At 43.7% G+C, this 19,986-nt stretch overlaps 1 protein-coding gene across 1 annotated transcript in view; it reads right to left on the bottom strand.

Annotated features, from left to right (window-relative positions):
• LOC138112768 (uncharacterized) overlaps positions 1-19,986 on the bottom strand; it is a 212,212-nt gene that overhangs the window by 143,082 nt on the left and 49,144 nt on the right. Inside the window, exon 5 of the mRNA XM_069020365.1 lies at positions 18,971-19,125. The gene's annotated coding sequence lies outside the window, so the exon portion shown is untranslated. The remainder of the gene's footprint in view (positions 1-18,970; positions 19,126-19,986) is intronic.

The following is a 19,986-nucleotide window of genomic DNA, read 5'->3' as shown; positions in this document are numbered from 1 at the left end:
TTCATTCTTGTTTTTGGTAGAGGTGGTAGGTTGCCTATAGAAGAGGGATGTTATAGTGATAAGCATGGCTTCCTTGAACATGGCAGACAACTGGGTGCATGCATCACATCAGAGTCTTTCCAAGGGGCCTAATGTGAGCCAATTCTGCTATGTAGGACCAGAATGTGCTGTGGTGTTTGCTCTGCAGTCATACAAAAGCCCTCAGGATAACCTGTTTGTCACTAGCTTTCAGGTTTACCCTGTGCCCAGCCCACAAAGACTACCAAAGCCTAATCCATTTGTAACAGCTTCAGCTACAGCAATTGCAAGTTTCATCTCTGGGAGTCATTAAATTTCTCATATGACAAACAGCAGCTTCTCATTAGACAATTAATCTTAATTGTTACAGTCATAAAAGATAGGTAGGCACAGATCTTTAGAACTCTGCACTCCATCTTCCTTACTCCACTTCTACTTAGCATTTGGGTGTCTGCTCCTTCCCACTTTCATTTTGTTGAGAGTTGGAAGGCTCTCTCAGATTTTAATAGGTATCTTTCAATTCTCTTACAAGTAAGAGAATTGTCAGCCCATGCTATGCTCTGTTTTTCTCTGAGCATGCTCTTCCTGGTACCAAAATATCCCACAATATTCTACATCCAGTCCCAATCCAGAGTGCGAGTGGTATCACACTCCTCGTGCTCCAGGACAATACACCCTCGTCATGGAGCTCATACGAGTGATGTATTTCAATTTGCATCTCCCAGGACCTATACAGAGGAACACTGTTCCAGCAGTATTCTGGCATGTTGATTCTCTAGGCAAAGCCTGGTCCTTCACCAAACCTTAGTCCCTTTAATTTATCAACGTGGGATTCAGTAACTTCAGTGAAAAGTTGTGGACAAATCTTATTCAGTATGGTGCCACTTTAACTATATAGAAAATACTACAAATGTATTATAATACAAATATACAAGGGGAAGACAACTGGTGTTCATGACATATCTCTGTACACACTGGCATCTAATTTTCCACCAGGCAAACCTGTATCCATGTTTCTACTTTCCAGCATTATTCCTGCTATTAGAAATCTGTGCTTCCAGTTAAATTTACATTCCCTTTTGTTATAAAATCAGCTTCAGTTTTCCAGGTTAAATAACTCTTCACTAACTCTTGCCAATTTTTGCCAAACATGTAATCAATGTATTCGGTATATTACCATTCACCAAAATTTTGCCAAATATGAAAGGAAGTATATTCTACTAATAATAATGGCAATATCATATCACTCCTGGGAAAAGTTAATTTTGCTGTTACTTTTCTCTTTTGTTTGGAACTGAAGAGGGAATATTGCTTCCTAAAAATAATTAACTGACCTGTCACCTGTCCCTGATGAAACTTGCCACAGGGTTTTTAATTACTACAAATGTTCTGATCAATGCTGCTGTACCGCATGCAGAGAGTAGTTCTCTTAAAATAGTGTAGAATGCCCAGCAAAGCCTTAAGACCATCTTTTGTCTATACTGAAAAGTCTCCTTTTGGCATTGTAATTGGGAGCATCTGATTTATAGGACAGAAATGTTTTAAAGCATAGAGTTTAGACTAATACTAGTTTTTTACCCAGTGTGCTATTTGCCAGGACCTCACAACACTGTATAAAGAAATATTTTGTCCACCCCCTGCTAACTCCTCAGCACTCTGTTCTCTACTCCCTGGAGGAAGCATTTCTGAATGAACTCAAGCTAAATCCCAGTAGAACTTCCATCCCATCCTGCTTGGTTTGCGAGGTATAACCAGATCACATCCCAAGGAGGTGTGGCCGCAAGCTGTTGGCATCCGTGTGTTATCCTCTCTTTGACAAATGGCTTATTTTTGCTGCAGCAGTAAATCTGACAGCCATTGTTTACTCCTCTGTCTATGCACTCATCAGCAGGAATGTGCACAGCTCCACAAAACCCAAGCCCCTGGCTAACAAATGGCTGTGCACTCCAACGGTGCCCACTCTCCACCATGGAAATCCCTGTTCGCAGGCATTAGAAGATGTGCTGAGGGAGCCTCTGACCCTATGCCCAACAACTGAGGACAGAAACTTGGGTTCACAAAGCCCAACTCATCGAGGAGTGCATCAGCCACTACCTATCATCCAGTCAAGGGAGCAAACCTTTTCAGTTGGATCCATGTTAGACCCCATGTTTTACTAACAGCCAGGATTTTGCTTTTAACGTCCCAGAGATTCTCTTTTACCAGAAGGAAATCCATCACATGCTTAAGAATGTATTGCATGTTTGGTTATCAGCAGTGCTAATATTGCTAAAGAGTGAATACTTTGTGATTGCCAGTACCACTTTACTCCAGGGTTCTCAAAATATGTAAGCAATACCAGCCCTCTGGCATCCCTGTAACGTCACCCGCTATGAGTTGCCCTTCCTGCAAATGAAGGAGGCATAAACACACAGTAATTTGTCGAGGTCACATAGGAAACTAGTGCCAAAGTAAGGATTCAGGTGTCTTGATTCTAAGCATTTGTGCTAATGAGAAGATAAAATAGTTACACATTTGGTCCACCACAAGTTGAATAGGCATGGAAGACAGAGGAACCTTAAGTAGTTATTCTGTAGTGAGGCTGCTGAAAGGGGAGGATAATAGACCCACCTACAAGCACACGTGTGCATCTCTATCTGATGCACAGTTTTAATTGTTCTATATATGTGATTTTGCAACCATTTTCCCTAGAAAATCTACCACTGACTTTGACTGTAGAGGACCAGATCTTCTGTTTATCATCATAAAAAACATGGTATGCTTTAGAAAGAGCTGCATGTCACCAAATATATACTGAATGTTTATTTCCATCTCCTTGTAATTTTTTCCTTCCTTATTAACAAGGCACCCTTTAGGTTCATCTAAAGCTCCAGGGTTCCTTTTTGGGCTACTCTGCTCCAAGCAGCACATAAGAAATGACACTGTCAATCACCTGCCTGTGAACTGCAGGAATTTGTCACACCAAGGGGGAGATGTGCAACATAATGAGACCTTTGCACACTCTTCAGTACTGGTAAGCAAAAGGCTTATGAAAGCATGCTCACTGGAATACACACACAGCTGAGAGGCATAAATACACACAGACATGGGCTGCATAAAGACAGGCACAGGCAGAAACATCCTTAAAACCCAATACGTCAAACACGAAAACAAGACGTGAACACACAGATGGATAGACACAGGTAAACAGGAACACACAAACTCAACCCTCTTAACACAAACTCTCACGCATGGGAGACACAGAAATAAAAAGTGCCTGCATTCACACACACACAACCAGAGCCACATCCAGATAGTATCCCACACACAGACTAACGAAGTCACAGCACAGCACAGGAGGAAATACACAGCCACTTGCACTATTTAGCAATAAAGGTCTTTTTCATCCTTCCTTTCACCCCTGTAGGGAGCAGTACACGGGTTGTAGAACCCAGGCTACGCTGAAGGAAGAAGAGTGACATCATTCAGCTTGGACATCCTTAGCCAGGGTACGGAGCACTGAGGGTATCACAGCCTAGGTTAGGCATTAGGGAACATGCCTGGGATGACTGAGCAGGAGAAGGTTTGTATTTCAATAAACCAAGGGCTGTAACAATCTCTGAACTGAGGAGCTTAAAGCCTTGTTAAAAGCAATGGTGCAGCATTCTAACCGGAGGGGCCGTGTTGTCATACAAATGAGATGAGTTTATTTTCTGAGCCGTACCATTTGTTCTGACAGGCAGGGCGGCTGTAAAAGCTGGCGAGGGCACAGCAGGGGGCCCGGCTCTGCGCACAGCGAGAGACCGAGGAGAGGAGAGGCAGAGCTGCACCAGAGTTTGGACCCAGACCAAGTCCCTGCCTCTACCTTCTGTAAGCAACAGCCTTGCAAAGAGACTAAGAGATGAACCAGCCGGCTGTAATACTGTGGAACAAATGTATTCTAATGAGAGGTGCCTGGCAGCCCCAAGGGCGCTCTACACGCGCCCATCTCCTCCTGCCCTCACCACCTCCTGCCTGGCTGCTCCACGCTGCCCAGATCTGGTTTCCAGCAGCCAAAGATGCTGCACGGGGCACTGGGACACACAGTGGGGAGCACACTCAACTCAAGTGCTCTCCTGTGTTGCTTCAGGCCAAGCTGTTATGAAATGTTTACCAAGGTGTCACCTGTGTCTCCCTGCTGGAATGAGACAAGGAAATCTCCTGGATGCTGTCTGTGTCATCTGGGCTGTTGGTGATCCTGTGGTGTTTCCTGCATCCATTGTCTGTCTCTCCGTGAATGTGTCAGAAGGCCCTTTCCACTTCAGACCAAGAAAAAGCTTTGCAAAGAGCAACAGTAACTTTATCCCTGTTTCTCTAGTAGAGAAAATAAACTGCATAAAGCAAGCTGACTAGTTTGAAATCTGACAATGAGCCAGAATGTCAGGTGTCTTTTACTAAAATACTAGAGAACACAGATTCTTTTCTCTGGGAAGCCATCAACCTGGCAGCAATGGGGCTGGTACAGGGTATACCAGAGAAACTGCCAACAGAGACCTGGAAAACACAGGCACAAGCATTCCAGAGCATTCGCTATAGCCCAGATATCAACAGCAGGCATAGGAATTGCAGTTTTACTTGCAGGATGCCATTTGTATTGAAACTATTGACATTAACCCCTTGATAGGTACCAGGGATGTTTTATCACTTCCCCTCTGACCAGCTTGCCAAGTTTCTATAGCAAATCTTCTCCTTACAATGGCAAAAGGATGCCATTTTCTTTTGGCTGCTGGGCACCATGACAACCAAACTGTGGCCAGTCACCAACAACAGATACAGGGAAAGACAGGGAAGTCAGCCATCATGGTTTGGGTTTGTTTTTTGGTTTTTTGTTTTTTTTTTTGTCATCAAAGCAACAGTTTGCTGGTTAAGAACAGAGAATATGTTCCTCCAGATCTGGAAAGAAACCATGCTTTCCAGTCTCATTGATCCAGAGCTTAGTCCATCCTTTGTCACTGTTAGAAAAGTGTTTACTCTTTTGTCATGTGTACAAAAACTACACTCAGCTTCCAGCTCTTTATTTCTTGCACTTCCCCAGTTAGGCTGCAGAAATTAGGAACTTCTGTTCACTGGTATTAGCAGACGATGATAAAAGCAAAAGATTACCTATCCCATCAACAGTTCCAAGAGGCATTTAGCACCCACAGTAAGAAGCAGACAACAGGAGATCAGGGATGGTATTTCCCCTTTAATGTATACTTTCTCTGAACTCTTTTAAATGGGTTGGGAACCTCTCAAGGACAGAATTTTTAAGTTCTGCCTGCACAAAAGGATCCAAATCTTTTCTAGGTGTATATAATGAGAGCAAAGAGACTACACTAAACTCAGGACTATGAGGATAACCTGTCTGTTGGAAGTAGCATGGTAGGGATAACACCCTGGAGAATCACCATGAGATGGAAGCACCTCATCCAAACCACTCTAGACGTCTCTGGTCAGACTAGGAATATCCATGAAGCTGAAGGTAGGTAGGCATGCCTTTTTGGTTCCTATAGGAGTCTCATACCAAACTTTCAGAGTCTTCTTTTAATACCTCATTAAATAGCAACAATTAGGCTTTCTTACTTTGACCCTTTTAACTAACTCCCTAGCATCTAAAATGTGAATTAAAGCAAGCAAAACAAATGTAAGAAATGCTTCTTACTCCTATTTGTATTAATTTCCCATGCATCTTCTGCAGTATAAATACATGTAGTTGTGGCACTTAGGAACATAGTTTAGTAGTGAACTTAGCAGTGTCAGGTTAATAGTTGGACTCAATGATCTTGGAAATCTCCAACCTTAACAATTCCATGATTCTACATAGCAGACTTCCCAGTTCTGTTCCAATGAGGAGTTAATACAGCCCTAGCTTTATATTCTTGGTGCAGTGAGAGTAGCATCATCCTGATCAGCAGTTTGGATCAAGTCTACTTAATGGAAGAATAAGTGAACTGACCATTTGGTTGCACTCAGTTGAGTTCAAAGGAGGGGAAGGTTTTGGATCATTTCCTCATTATCAGTCCCTGGCTGCTCCACCTCCTCTTCTCAGTGTGCCAACATAACTTATTCCAAGGCTTGTTGGGGTAGGGGATGGAAAGGGAGAACAAGGCAGACAGCCAGAGGATGGTCTCAGTCCTAAGGTGTTAGTGTGACAGCCTTGTTTGGCCAATACCCTAGAAAATCAATTCAAGATGTTCAGGCTAACAGCATCCAGTTCAACTCTGACACTCTATACATTGGGTACAGTGGGGATATAACATGCACTCATCTCCTGGATACATATAACAGTACCTGTAATTCCTGCCCAACACTGGCCAAAGGCCATATGTATTTCAGACCCCAAAACTGTGGCTGTGCTGAGACAGAACTAGGGCTCAGATAATATTTTACATACCTCTGACACTAACATATGACTCCTAACAGTCCTGTTAGCATTGAACACCTGCAACATCAAGCGGGAGAGCAGCTTATTTCCAGGAGCAACTCCCGCCAATCCCCACATACTCTTGGGCTCTATTTTCAAAGAGAGATAAATGGTGCTTTTAATTAGCACCTTCCATTTTCATTTGAGCCTCAGGGTTTTTGGAGCTGGTCCCAAGAGGGAGACCAGGAATCTGAGGAAAATCAATCTTAATTCAAACCAGTAATAAAAAGCAGAACACTTGCTTCAGAGGGCTTGCAAAGAATCTCTTCAGCGTAAACTCTCCTTTCATAACCTTTGGCCTCCTAATGCAGTGAGGAAGAGACTCTAAGAAGTGCTTTCATTCTTGTTTCATTCTACTTTCTTAACATTTCCCATCTGAACTGGTAAAAACAGAGAGCAGAAGCCCATAATGGCTACATCTGGGCAGTGAAAACTTTGTAAGGAAACCTGAAAAAGTGAAAAAATAGTCCAGAGGCTTCTAATCAAACCAGCAGCTGAGCTATCTATAGCACTGTTTCCCAAGACAATGATTGAAATACTGTATTCTTCATTGTCTGACCATTGTCCAGGAAATGAGATAGCTGGAGATAATGAGCTTAAGCAACCTAAACATGGCTTTGGAAGAAAATAACATACATGAGGTTTCATGAGGCTTATCAGAATAATCTAAACACCTTTCCACTTGTGTAGGGCCAAATACCAAAAGGTCACAGTACACTAGCAGGTAAACTACTCCACAGACACGCTCTTCTCCTGCCTCTACCACCAGTGCAGAATCTTAGCCCATTATGCCATTCACTGTCTAACCCTGCAGTCATTTCACTATGCAACGCTGCCATTTCCATTTTACATGTGAAGAACTGAGGCTCAGAGGGACTCATCTCAGCAGGTTTCTGCCACATATAAAACAGCTATAGTTTTGTCTATGTAGGCCCTCTATAGACAATAGAGAGAGCATTAATATGTCCAAGTAGTAACTGACTGTGTGATTACAGATGGTAACTACTGTGTAGGTAAGCATCTTAGAATGAGATGACTCCCAGATACTTAAAGCAAGGTGAGACAAATCCTACCTTGAGTGGTTTTCTCAGAATTACATAGGAAGTCTGTGCTCAAATAAAGAATTGCTTCTCCTTACATGAAGACATCCTGGCCACATAAAACATGCTTTGCCCAGCACGCAGTGGAGGGTGCCAGGAGTTACACAGTTTTAGTCCCTACATTCTGATTCCATCTTTCTGGATGTCACTTATCAGACAGACCTGCCCAATACCCTCAGCAGTGCCTTCCTCAGCCAGACTACTTGAACCTGTCCAGACTATTACTGGACATGCCTGCAACATCCCTCTGCCATCTTTCCCACAGTGCCTTCCAGGTGCAAGAAGCAGATACAGCCAAGTTCTCTATGTCCAGTCTTCTTGATGCCAAGGGAGGTGAATAAGTAAAATCACGCCATTTCAGAGTGAGCAAAACTCCTGCTTAGCCATCTCAAATGAATTTTAGCATATAAATAGTACAAGATGAAAGCCATCAGAAGAGACTGAGAGGCCTCCCAGAAACCCACTAGTTAAGATCTCCTTGTTAAACTGAATGTCTCCATTAGGTCAACTGTGCAACAAATACCACCAAAAAGTAAGTTACAAACAGAAGAAAGAATGTTTATTCTCAGATATAACACTGGCATCAATGTACCAGGGAAAGCCAGACCTGGGGAGCAAAGATACTACTAAGACAATGAAAGAAATCTCTAGACTGATCCTGTTCCAGCAGATACAGAGCTCTGCAGCTGGGAAGAAGCACTCAGACAACAGGTAGGGCTGTAGATCTGATTCCTCAGACAAGAAGAGAAGATGGAGTTGGTATCATTACCCATGCTGAAAATGCAAAAGGTCCCCAGATACAGAAGAGTTCGGATACGAGAACAGACACTGAACTTGTTGATCAGCAGTGAAAAAAAGAGGATGCCACTGAGACCTCATCCTGGAACCTTTCCCAAGCACTAGCCCTGACCAGCCACAAGCTCCCAGACTGCTGGCTCCAGAACCCAGTTAGGATGCCAGAATCCTGGCTGTGCAACCTGCCGCATGCTTGCAGAAACCTGCTTCCCTAATTTAATGCAAGCTTGTAGAGTTTTGTTTCTGGAACCCATCCTGAGCAGCAGTGAGAAACTGCAATGGGGCTGGTCCCAGGCTCTGCAACAGTACTGTCCCACTCCATGTTCTAGAATGACCATACACCAGCAGCATCCTGATTCTCGAGCCCATTGTAGATACAGTCAGAATGCTTGACTTAAATTTCCACCAGTTCTTTAACCTTGCACACTATTGTACATACAGTATGCAGCAAAGCCACTTAAAAATAAATGAGGAGGAAAAAAAAAAGACCACATGACACAGTTCAACATCCTAGACAGGAGAGGGGATATTTTCCCCCAAGCCATCTCTATAGCCTTTACAGTTTCCTGCTGTTGTAGCCTTTCGGAAAAGGCTGAGGGCAGCTATAGCCATCATAGCTAGAGTGCTTCAGAAACTGAGTGTTGGGGTTGGTTGTACTTGCTGACAGGGAGGTAAAAGTTTACACTTCAGCTGAGAGGTATTTGAGGGAGACACACTACCAAGGATGCAGCTACACTATGGTACATGACAGTGGCCTGGCTAAAGAGATCTCCACAGCTACAAAGTACATGCAATGCCAGCTCAGCAGACAACGGAAGATTCCCTTGCTAAGAGGTAAAGCACCATGACTGCAGCTCCTGTGCAGCCACTGGCCTCATCACAGGCACAAGAAGCCTCATCAGGTCAGAAAGCATGGGAATAGGGCAGTGCTGAGCACCAGCCACCCTTGCCCCATAAAGCTAGCCAAACAATAATTTCCTGACTGCTGATTAGGTCTCAAAATTTCTGTTTCTTCTGCAAAGTCATGTTTCCATTTTGGTAAATTTTCCTTAGTCAGAAAGAAGGGACAGGGGGCTCTTCATCTAAATCAGATTCAGGGTGATAACTGGACTGAAATCAGCATATCACTGCAGAGTATTTCTACTTCATCTTATTTCAAGAAAATTACATTGAATCAAAAACATCTGGCAGAAGAAGCCAGGCCAAAGCTAGTGAAACACGGAGGCTGCTCCAGGTGATTAATCCAGGATTGGGGTGGTGGGCTGCAACCAGGAAGGTTTACAGCTACCTTTGCACTTCTATCCTGAGTTTCAGCTAAGGCAGCTTGGATGGAGCCCAGGATCAACGTCTATTCTCTCTCCATCTATCTCCCTCTTTCCCCCTCCCTTTCTCTTTCTCTCTCAGTAAATCCCAGAGAGCACATTTCCGTGCCAGAATAAGCGTCTTTGTGAGGAGCGAAGGGAATGCACAGAGCCGCTAATGAGAACAAAACTGGAAAGCAAAACCTCGGGCTGGGGAGAGCCTTCCTTCCGCCCTCCTCCGCAGCGCCGCGGCACCCTCAGCGACTCTGCCGGGGGAGGAGGGCTGGGGGCTGGGTGCCCTGACCTCTCTGGCTCTCCTACCCGTCTGCTCCAACTTCCCTGCCTTTTTAAGGCAGGCTGCAGAAAAGGCAGCAGAACAGCCTTTATCATGCAAATAACAAGAGTAAATGGGCAAATTCCCCGGTGGGCACTTGAGTGAAATGCAGAGCTTCTGGCAGCGGCGAGAGGGGGTTGGGGAGGGGGTGCTTTATTTGCAGGTCTCTGTTCTAATTTAACTGCAATGGCAGCTAAAGGAGACACCAGGGACCTGCTCTCATCCTCAGCACTTCCCGTCGCCTGCCAGGGCCACAGGCAGAGAGCGCGAAAGGGGGAAGGATGGTGAGTGACGTCGCGGCAGAGCCGCGGTGAGGCTCCAGCACCGAGGTCTGAGGCGCTCCGAAGACGGGATTATGCCCTGTCTGCTGGGCACCTCCCCACTCCCTTGGGAATCCTGGAAGAAGATCAGGGAGGAGCGTGAGCGAGGGCTCTGGAGGGAGATGCATTTGATCCGCTCCCTCCCAAGGCTCCAGGGAGTGCCAGCTTCATCCCGTCTCTGGGAGACTTGCGAGTAAGCTGTCCGCCGAACATCCCCGTCAGCACCTGCACCCCTGCGGGGAGGGGGCTGCAAGACGTGCAGGGACGGATCAGGAGCCACCCTCCTCATGGACAAATCCCGTGAGCTACAGGATCAGCGTTCACTGCCGGCACGATCCCTCAGGAACGCAGGTCAGGGGTTGGGTCCAATCCAGACGAGCAGCCAGCCTGAACACAGAATGACAGAGGACATGGGCCTGGCATTCAGGGACCATACAGCTGATAACCCACCTGCCGGTGCTGGTGACACCACAATGTGAGCTAACAGGTTCACAGGAGTGAGAATTGTGTATTGAATCACTACTTTTGGGCAGAGACCAGAGCAGACTGACAGACCCAGACCACTTTGTGCCATGCTTCCTTCTGTAAAATGGGAATAGCACCCCTTATGTGAACAGACACAGCCTCATGAACGGGGTGGGTAGTGAAACAAAAAAAAAAACAACCAACCAAACCCTTGGGAGAGCACCAGAGTACTCGGAGAACAGTGATGAGGAGATATACACTGCAGGATGAATGCCAATGAAAAGCAGCTGATGTAGTCAGAGCCAGAGGGAAGAGATGGTGTTAGGAAAAACCCACAATTCCAAACTCTTCCTGCAGCTTAAAAACAAGCCCTACCATGACTAGATTTGAACCCTAAATCATCCTCAGTTATTTTCAAAGGATGTTTGGGAGCTATTCAATCCATCAACTGCAAAGCCCAGCTCATGAGAATCATCCCCACTTTTCCAAAAGCTGTTGATGTCTTTTCCCGTCCCACTTTTCATCACAGTCTGCTCTGCTCAAATCAAGGATCAAAACACTTTACACCAGATCTCAGTGTGAACCCCATAGCTGCATGGGAATGGTGGGAAGAAATGCTCTTCTGTCCTTCAGACAGTGTGAGAAACAGAGATGAGCAGAAGCTAAGTGACTGAGCCAAGAAAATGTAAAAGATCAGTGGCAGAGGCAAAGTTGTAAGTTGTATTTCCCTGCATGAAGCCACCCGTTATGATCCAAGCTACAGAACTCTTCTTTCTTAAGCTCTGGGACCTAATCTTCCCCCTTCTCTCCCTATATCCAAAATGTTAAAACAGTGGAGCCACCTGTCCTGCACATAGCACCTCCTAGTTCCAGAACTGGCACACTCGGGAGCAGGGAAGGATGCCCAGCTGGCTGTCTCTGAACAACCCCAGCAAGGCTGAGGGTCCCGCTCGCTGGCCTCGGGGAGCGTGGGGGACAAGGCGGCAGCCACGACTCATTTGGCATTCTGAGAGGCTGGTGCGCAGCATCCCCATGCCGGCAGGGGGTAAATGAGAGCTCAGACATGAGTTATTGGAGCACTTACGTTCCCAGATTCTCCAAAACGTTGGGAAAAGGACAAACTGTTTAGTTGTAAAGAGCCTGGGGGGTGTGAACGGGGAGGGGGGAAGGGAGAAGGAGGGAGCTGTGTCAAACTAGTTTGCAGAGACTTTGAAATTGAACTCACAAGACAGGGAGGGAGACCAGGGAAACCAACCTCCAAGGCTTACCCTGGAAGCCTATAAGCCTCCCGTGTGGATTCTGACAACAAACTTGGAAATTACCTAGCACCCCTCTCCACCAGTCAGTAGGATCCAGTAAGGCTGGGAACAACACAGTCCACAGTCAACTGCTACTACATGGCTGCCTGCTGAGCTGCATTGTTTGGGAGGCAGTTTCAGTTGTTCAGGAGAAGAAAAAAGGAAAGCTGGGCAGAAGCTGCAGCACTTATTTTTGTCAGAAAGGGATGGTTTGTAGGTACCACAAATATTAGAGTCACCCCAATCTTTTAATAAACATGAGCCACATCTAGACTTAACTACAATAAGTCTCAATCAAACAAGAAGTCTTTAACTAATTGGTACTAACTGGTCACAAACTAACTAGCTGAACAGTGTGGAGGTCCCAGCCACAGCTGCATGAAGTAACGTTCAAGAGAAACAGAGTGAAACTGAGGACTCAGTACGCCCAAATGTGCACAGGACATCTCAGAGGAAACTTGGACCTAGTGCAATTTCTATAGCTGAATTCTCCAGTACTTAGAGATATACAACAGTAGGTTAGAAGCATCCAACTTTCCCATAAAAGAGCTATAAACTCCCCAGCAGCTACCACTCTTCACCACCCCAAGTATGGTGCAAATCAGATTCAGATCAACTGCTGGGCTGATCAACACAGTGCAATGAGCAGAACTAGCCTGGCACTTCTCTACTGAAAGGGTTCAGAAAAGAATACAAAAAAAAAAGGGGAAGAGGTATTAGAGAAAGCTTGCTTAAATTATGATAAATTTCTTGTGGTCTTCAGACTTTTTATTTGTATTGTTATGCTGAGACATGTATGTTGCCATGATGAAATTTCACTGGCAGCATATTTCACAGGAAATACATTTCCCCAAGCCTTATTGACCAATTCTTTAGATTCAGTGGGGATTCTGGTGACTGCTTTTTTTTTTTTTTTTTTTTTTCATTCTGCACTACAAGCAATGAGGATGCTGATGTTGTGCTAGGAAAAATGTTGTATCAAAAAGTACATATTCAGCTCCATTTGATTTCTAACTTCTTATTCTTGCCAGGCAACAGCCTCAGCATGGTACTACCACATCATATAACTTCCATCCTATTGAGGACTATGTCCTAGTTACTGAAGCAGCATCTTTCAAAGGTTGCCTCTTCTGTGTTCTCCTTAGCACATGCAAAAGAAAATCCCCATCACAGACTGAATACCTGAAGGCACACTGGACGTGCCTGAAGGAACTGCCCTGTTCACTAACTGCCAGGCAAACTTACAGTCCTCAACATTTTGCAAGATCACACCCTGGCTGAAAAAACATTCAAAGTGAAGGTCCAACCTTCTCACAACTTAAGGAAAAGCTAGGTTGAAGAAAGCAATTTCTCAGTCAGAATACTGTAGTATACAGTAATAGTGCCAGATATTACCACAGTCTTGGTGACAAAGTCATCTGCCATGGGAACTCAGTCATCACTGTCATGTTGCCCTTTTTGAGATACTCCTTCTCAGGAGTACCACATTGATAACAGCACAAGAGAACTAAGTTTCATCTGGTACATTTCCTATTACTTTGTTCCTGGGTCCTTTGAAGAATCCAGTCATACAATTTGTTCTCTTGGTTTCACACTCATTTCACTTACGTTTGTAGATTAGTTTTGAATATGCTTCCTAAAAATCTGCTACTATCCCCACCTTGTTGACTTCTCTCTTTTCCTCTTGGCACCATTCTCCTTATATTTTCATATATTTTCTCTCCACAAGTTTTCTCTCAAATTCTCCCTGCTAAATTCCCTATTTCATCTCTTAGATGGTCTTAAAAATAGCACATCCTGATTTCTTTTGCCCTAGTCCTCCCTTCCCCATTTCACCACCACCCCCCAATTCCATCTCCCAAAAACATTCCCCTGGTCACACCTTCAGAACCTTCTCTTCCCACACATGTACCCCACCCTGCTTGCTCATTCATTTTCCATCTGCATCTCTATCCTCCTGGATTCTTCTCTAAGTCTCGGTGATAAAAGTGCCAGATTGGAGTTGCTGTGTAAAGAGGGTTCATTTGCCATTTGCCACCATATGGGCCCAAAAGCAAAATCGTCAGCTAAGCGATTAAATCAAGTATGTCGAACAAAATGTTATGAACTGACATTATGGGTATATAATTTTATGCCATTTGTTGCCATCTGTTTATCTAAACAGCCCCCATTCCACACAAACACACAGAAGTCTCTGCCACGCTCACAAGGCTTCAGTGCAGGGGTCACAGTGCCTCCCTTTTCCTCCTTTCCTCTTTCTCTTATTCTGTCCTTCCATTCTCTCTGCCTGCATTCACTGTGGACTTGGACCCTGGCCATAGACAAATCTTCCATTGCACTTCAGCACAGATTTAAAGGAAACCACCTCAGAGTAATCAAGGAGTTTGCCTTAGAGAATAAGGTGTGCTCTCTTGCCTAAAGACTCTTGCCAAGTTCATTTCTATACAAGAAAATGAAGAAAGTATCCAACCAGAAAGGGGGAAGGACATAAAGAGATAAGGGAACAAGTGGTGGTCTGAAAATGGGTGTTATTTGTTGATCCTCATCTGGGACAGAGAAAAGATAAGAATAGGTTCTACCAGCCTTCTTTGCTCAGCCGAGCTTTTTCTGTGCTTCATTTTACATTTTCCTGTGTCTCAAAGTGGATCACAGTCTATTTCAAGGTTAGGTGGTGGTTGTGACAGACTGCATACTGACCTGGTGACCCTGTAACCATCCCACTCTCTGTAAGAATGTGAAGGCACCTACTACTCTAGAAAATGCTTAACAAGCATAGCAGAGGATGAAACCATAAGCAGCTCCCCATCCTATGGGCTGAATTTATTCCTCAGTTTTAAGATTGTTCTGAGGAGACTAGAGATAGGTATCAAAGAGACTATATGTACATAAAGATTAACTGTTTCTTTCAAAAGGAGAGAAGCTACTTGTTCTACCAAAAACAGCCAGAACAGACAGAAGATCCAACATGATAGTTTATCTCCAGTCCTTAGAAACAGAATTCACCCATTTGCAGCACTTTTTAGACCCAAGTTTCCATCATCCACATTACTGCTCATGCAGTGATGAAGTGGGCCTTCCTTATGACCACCAAGAAGATAAGGCATAACTGTGTCTGAGCTGAGTACATCTCAACATATCGAGTCTGTTCTTGAGGGCTACCTCATGAGTTTAAGAGAGTTGGCAACCAAGCAAGGAAAATATCTTCAACCAATTAGCAGTCTGTCCTGGTTAATGATTTTAAAGAACTTTAATGCTACCTTTATTTTATTAATTGTTCTGACAGGGTGTCCTTCTTTTCCAGATGTCATTTAGTCTGAGGGAAGTATCAGTAGTTGTCCCTGTAGTTCTGAATGTGACAAGGTGGGTGGGAACATTTAGCTTTCTTCCTACCTGAACAAAACCCAACTCACTGTATACCCTGTAAAGAGAGCCAGCTCCTCTCTGTGAATCCCTCTTTCTCTTTCACCTAAGTTCAATCAGTTTGAGGATTCTTTGTGGGAGAGTGTTGAAGAGGAAAATGGAAATCCCTCACCATTTAAGTCTCCCATCCTCATTCATGGAGCTACTGAGCATATGTGTCTCAGCATGGTGTAAATGAGAAGGTATTATGACTCTGTTACTAATGAAAAACAGTGACCAGACATTTTTCAAGTGTCTGGAGCACAGGTTTTGCTCAGAAGCCAGCACTTGGCCTCAAAAGTGTATGTATTTCCCAGGCAGTGGGTAGGTTTAGCTACAAAATGATTTGGCCATGAAGCTTCCCTTTATCTTGGTTTCATTCACCACTGACAGTTCTATATTTAACACCCCCAGGCCATCTGACCACTGTATGCTGGAGCCACCCTGGCACATAGCTCAGATCTGCAGCTGCACACTGGAACCCAGAAAGCACTGCTGCTTCTCCCAGGGAAACTTTGCAAGCACAGGGAAAGTTAACACCTACTTTAAAAAGCTCAAGAGATTCCTACAGTTCCAGTGGATTTTGGATAAGGCCCTAAATGCTGGCAGTTCACAAATGATTACATAGCAAAGCCATACTAATAAACAGGAGCTCTTTCCAAGGCCATTGCTGATCTTCAGCTAAGGAAGTACAAATACACAGCACTACCAAGGAGGCTCTCAGCACTTGGCAGCAGCAAGTGCTCTATGCCGAGGTGCCCTGCTGGAAGCACAGTGTACTGCTCAGTTCAGGCCAGCTCTTGTCTGAAAGCAGGCAGCTGTCTGCCTAGCTGTTAATGCAGCTTTACACTGTGTGTGCATGGCTTCTATTTCCTTCCTGCTAGGACAGAAACAGTGAAACACCTCAAAGACCCCTGGAGAGCCTCAGCTAGTCCAGAGACAGCAAGTCACTTGCTTAGAAGAGCAACCTGGCATAAGCACAGCCCACCTGTCCTCTGGGTACTGTACCAGCTTCCCATCTGCTCCCAAGTGCATCTGAAGGTGGCCATTTTAATCTAATAAGCATTTGATCACTCCTATTCTAAAAGGCCACCTCTCTGCCAGCACATCTGCAACTACTGCCTTCATCAGATAGGCCCCTTCTTACAGCTTTTGTGTCTGCTAGGTATGGCTGTCATCAGAGTTGCAGTAGGCAGCTATATTGCTCTTTACCCCAAAGCTTGATTTCCAACAAGGGTTAGAAGGAGAGAGGAGTGAATGGCAAAGTAGCTGGTCACCACTGCTTCCCAGTACAAGAAGCAAAGGTTTTGCTATGCTGTATTAGGCACAGCCATTCTGCTGCTGCAATGAGCTCTATCACCCCTGCTTTTCTGCAAGTGATGCCCAGCCTCCCACCCAAAGCCAGGTTTCAGGCTACCTCTTGTAGCGCAGAACCCCTGTGTGACCCTGGATCAGCCCTTGCAGCAGATAAAGCAGTCACCATCAACAGGCAGGGACAGGAGGGTACCACCAGAGTCCTCCAAATTCCTCCAAGGTGGTAGGGACACAATGATTTTTAAGATGAATGCTTTACCAACTTCAGAACAATTGAGATATTTGATACTCTTCAGCTGGATATATGAGCTTCAACCAATGTATTATCAAAACCACTATAAATAGCTCCTCTTAAAGGCCAAAATAAGAGAAGGGGGGAAAGTGAAGGCAGGATCATATAGAAAAATCACAAATTGGAAAGAATACAACTTCCAATATTCATTGCAACAACAACAAGGAAAAGAGCACATGATAATGTACAGAAAAGTACAGTCTTGGATATTACACAGCAAATATATAACTGGAGAGTCAGGAAGCCTAATTACCAAAGGAGAATCAAAGATGTATTAAAAGGAGTCAGAATGAACACAGTAAGTAATACAAGTGGAAAAGCTGTGCTGTCTCAGATTGTGTGACTGCTAAATCAAAAACTAATATAGACTATGAATCATAATGTAAACAGAAGAATCAGTAAAATGAGGAAACTCCTTGACTTTCGTGGGACAAGGATAAAGAATTTCTTACTACTGTAGAGACCTAAAAGGTAACTAAAAATGTAAAAAGGAACATATTTTATTGTCTACAAGAAGAAAAGTATTGGAGAAAGAAAAAGATTTGACAATTTACAGTAGATGCATCAGCAGTATTCAAAAAACCATGCTCTCACTTGTGCAGACTGCACACTCCTTTAGAGAAATGCTGTCTCTGCAGACTGCCATTTGGGCTGTTACTAGAACAACAAACTGTTGATGGTATGGATACAGATGGCATTTTAAGCTGGGGTAAAACAGCAGAAGAAAATGATCAAAGGCTCAAGGCAACTGTGAAGAGAGCAAAAGCTGCTGGGCTGAATGAGCATGAAATATGTAAATCCCATTTAAGAGAGACAACATACCCCCCAGCAAAAGCAGAAAAGCATGCAGGTAGATCATGAATAAGTTGAAATCACCATCAATATCCATCCTTCAGCATACAAAGGGGTGCCAACAAAGGGTAAACTGCAAGGAATACATGCCCAAATGAGCTGTATGAACCAGCACCCAAACAGCACCACTCTGCAGAACTGTCCAAAGAACTAAGATGAAAATCTCAATAAAATAGCATGAAAATAAAAGAGCTAAAGGCAATACCCCTGTAGGTGTTAGGACACTAAGCACAGAATTAATCTGTCAGTGGCAATTTCAAAGAGGGTAGTTACATTGACATTTTACAGCATAACATTTAATATTGAAAAGAGCAGCATATGCCTCTTTGGCACAACAAAAATTAGATGGATGCAACAAGATGATGATGGGACAAGGTACACTTTTTCTTTTTTAACCTTTTTTATTTTTTAATATGTGTTCTCTGAAGTAACCCATAATTCAATTTTGCCATCACCCCGACAAACACTTTAAAATAAAGACATACTTTCAAATGAAGCAGTATAGCAGTATTGTCTCTGCTGGCCACTGAGCCAATCTCCAGGGTATTTAACAGAAGTCCAGAGCCTAATTGTGGGTATATCAGCCTCATTTTAAAATTAATAACTTTGTCTCAAATTCTAGACAGTGATGTCCTAAAGGAAAGGCTACATTTTGGCTGAGATTGTGTATTAGCACAGAATTTGGGAATGCATGCTTACAACCACAAGTACAGCTTAAGGTAAAGCACTTCTGTCACTAGAGGGGATTCTCTAAAATTGGTGCCCACGATTCTGTGCTGTCTTTATACTATCAGAATTGTATTGTTCATTTGGGAGCTGAGAAATCTTAAAGGCATCTCTAAATTAATTTATATAGGCCACAGGTGAGCAGAATTCCAGTGGGGAAAAAAAAGAAAGTGCTATGACAAGCAGTAACATAGATGATACAGAATAACATAACCATCTTGTAAAAAGCATCGTATGTTTGGAGCCAAACATTTCCTCTTCCCCCACTTAGTTTTATGAGAATGTACTAAAGCTAAACACTCATGTCATAAGTAATTTTTCTAATCCTGGTGTACCTGATGTAGTAATATCTGAGAGGTAGCTGGCACTCACTGACAAGGGATTACAAGAATTCAAGCGCTATGAGCTGAAGTACCAGGCAAGTACACAGTGCATAGTTCTCATCAAGTCCAGTCCCAGGATGCTGGTAAATATCAACCCAATCAACAAGCTGAAAAAGAGCAAAGTGACAGATGACTGGTAAACACTCATTTTACCTCCTGACATTTTTTTTCAGAAAAAAGCCTTAAGAAAAGGAATGATGAAATTGATAGTACAGGACCTCAGAATCACAGATGTGTGAAATACATACATAATTAATCTGAAACCCAGTATAATTTCCATAGAGATGGTTTTCATTAAATTAAAATTTTTATAATTTCAAAGCAATTGCAATAATAATTTCAGTCAAAATGTGAACAACAGCTTCTGCTAAGATGTTGATAGTATTGGCAATGCATTGTGAAATGCATTGGGTTTGTTCAGCAAGCAGTTGAAAAATCAATGAATAGGAAGTCTGATTGACACTGTCAGATGTCTTCTTCAGACAAACAGCAGATCACAATGAATACTAGCTCATACTCAGTGGATTTTAGGATTCCACCCCAGGCCAACAAATAAGGACAACTTCTCTTCATTATTAGCTATTTCACGTCTTTGGAGAAAGCCCAGTTAACAGTAAAGCACTGATTACATACTTCAAGGGAATTTTCCCCAGACAGAGCATTTTATAAGATCTCTGAGACCAGGCTATCTTTTATTTTTCTTCTGTACATTACTGTGCTAGGAAACTCATGGCCATGGCCCTACAAATCAATTACCCTTTCATGGCAGTGTAGGGGAGAATTGGGAGAGCATTTTCTGACGACTTACCACGGGCTTCTCTTCTATACACAGCATCCAAATTAATCCTTCACTTGTAGAGGCCAAAATTCCTTTCTCCAAATTTCTCCTTTCTGACATGAGGTGACTCATATACCTCCATTTTACTGATCATGGCCTAACTATCAAAATGCCACAGGTCACATCATAA

The sequence above is a fragment of the Aphelocoma coerulescens genome, chromosome 6 (assembly GCF_041296385.1).
Source record: "Aphelocoma coerulescens isolate FSJ_1873_10779 chromosome 6, UR_Acoe_1.0, whole genome shotgun sequence".
Classification (NCBI taxonomy): domain Eukaryota; kingdom Metazoa; phylum Chordata; class Aves; order Passeriformes; family Corvidae; genus Aphelocoma; species Aphelocoma coerulescens.
The sequence above is the reverse complement of the archived record's forward strand: the minus strand, read 5'-3'. Positions and strand labels throughout refer to the sequence as shown.